Here is a 2,500-nt window from a genome sequence, read left to right on the forward strand (position 1 = left end):
ACGGGCCCGCGAAAGCGCCCCTCACCGGCCGTTGTCCGGTGCGCGGGGCTCCCCCCTGGAAGTGCCTGAGACGGGGGGTGTGGTTCTGGCCCTGTCCGGAGCTTCAAACGGCGAAAAAAAAAATCTGCCCGAAAAAAGCGCCCCCTGTCGGCCACTCGGGGCCGCCCGGGTCGGGGGTGGGGGCCTGGACCATGCCTGGGCTTCAAAACTGGGGAAAAAAAAATTTCGAAAAAAGAGCGCCACCCACCGGCCGCCGTGCGCGTGGGGGCCCCCCCGGGAAGTGCCAGGGCCGGGGGGCATGATCCAGAGCTCGACCGGGGACTTTGAAAAAAAATTATATTTTTTTGACCTCCAGGGGTCTCGCGCCCACCGGGGTACCCGCCTGCGGTGCCTCAAACGCGGGTAGCGGCCCAGGGAAGACCGCTCGGTTCGTGAGAACCGTGTGCTCGCGCACATCCGTGATAGTCAAGTGAAAGGGGAGATCCCCGTGAGCGTGGTCACCAAAGCGTGGCACTGGGCTTCAGGAAGGGCCCTATGGAGGCTCCGTGTAACCTCCATTGACTTGCAAGTCTTTCACAAGTCGGTTTCTAATATCACGCCGGTAGCTGTCTGGTGGACTGGGGGCCGCGACAATGGAAAGTTTGTAAGCTGGAAGCTGGGAGACTGCCTCGGAGGCTGGAAAAGTGACACACACGGGTAACTCCGGTGCCGTTCGACGGATTTCGACGAAAATAGGCTCGTTGGAAAGCCAACGTCGGGGACACGACGACTAACTGTGCGCCCCGTTGCGCACGCGCGCGTGCGCGACATGGGAAGCGAAACAAAACTTCAAACAGAGCTACAGGCTCGTGCGTGCGAAAAAGGCCGAGACACGACGACGTGCCCGCGTGCGCCTAGCCCCAACTCGAATAACAAAGTCGTCCCGGGCCGGATCCGAGCTACGGGACGGAAACGGGAGCCGAGTCAAAATTTCAAACGGAGCCCGCGTCGCGGAAATGGTCAAAATGAATAAAAGTGGCACTCGAGCGCGTGCCTCTCGCTCTGACTAAAGTGACAAAATGATCCCCGTTGAAATGCATTGAGCACGGGGGAAACGGGAGGAAAAAGAAAATTTCAAATGGAGCTGTCGAAATGGGGGTGCTATTTTGGGGGGGTATATGGCGTGGCCACGTTCTCCCACGAGTCCAACTTGAATTCTGAAACCGTCCCCGTCCAAATCCCACGTTCGGGCGAGCTACTGTCAATTTTCAAAGCACCACTCCCCCCCTTCAATGCACTCTTTTGGAAGCTGGGAAAAGGGTCTCCGTGCAGAGCTAGTGCCACTTTGCGGGCACTCACGGCCTCGAGGGTGGGCTCGTTGGATAGCCACGGGCCGGGGGACGACAGCCCGAGAAGGTCCCGGGGTCGTGCGCGCGCGTGCGAGACGCAGCGAGCGAAACGAAATTTCAAATCGACCCCCCGAAAAAATGACACCTTTTGCCGGGAGGAAAAACACTCAGCCCGCTGCCCCAGGCTCCAACTTGAATTCTAAAACCGTCCCCGTCCAAATCCCACGTTCGGGCGCACAACTGTGAATTTCACAAACTATCCACATTCAACCAGACAAACACACCCTCACACGGGGCAAAATCGTCCGCCCAAGGCACCACGGGATCCCTGCACCCCCACCCTTGGGATCCAAGGGGACCCACACACTCCACCGCCTCCCTGGGCTCATGGTCTGGGCTCCCAAGGGACCCCCCACACCCACCGCGGACTCCCGGGGAAACAGCGCCCCCAGGCCGGGGAGCCCACCTCCGGGGGGGACCCCCCACACTACCTGACCTCCGGGGGGACCTGTGCACCCACTATTAAGCACACCCCCTGTGTTAAAACCCATTAAACGCAACTTTAAGAACTCTGTGCCCCTGGTCATCCTTGTGGAATTTTGTGCCTCTGGTCATCCTCCCATTGACTCCCATTCAAAATGTATGCATCTGGTCATCCTCCCATAGACTCCCATTCAAAATGTATGCATCTGGTCATCCTCCCATAGACTCCCATTCAAAATGTATGCATCTGGTCATCCTCCCATAGACTCCCATTCAAAATGTATGCCTCTGGTCATCCTCCCATAGACTCCCATTCAAAATGTATGCATCTGGTCATCCTCCCATAGACTCCCATTCAAAATGTATGCCTCTGGTCTTCCTCCCATTGACTCCCATTCAAAATGTATGCATCTGGTCTTCCTCCCATTGACTCCCATTCAAAAGTCATGCCTCTGGTCATCCTCCCATAGACTTCCATTCAAGTTGGACTTAGGTTTTGGCGCGTTGGCTTCTCATGCATCTGGTCTTCCTCCCATTGACTCCCATTCAAAAGTCATGCCTCTGGTCATCCTCCCATAGACTTCCATTCAAGTTGGACTTAGGTTTTGGCGCGTTGGCTTCTCATGCATCTGGTCATCCTCCCATTGACTCCCATTCAAAATGTATGCCTCTGGTCATCCTCCCATAGA

This window comes from Hypomesus nipponensis, chromosome 10, assembly GCF_054491055.1.
Source record: "Hypomesus nipponensis isolate SF chromosome 10, ASM5449105v1, whole genome shotgun sequence".
Lineage (NCBI taxonomy): Eukaryota > Metazoa > Chordata > Actinopteri > Osmeriformes > Osmeridae > Hypomesus > Hypomesus nipponensis.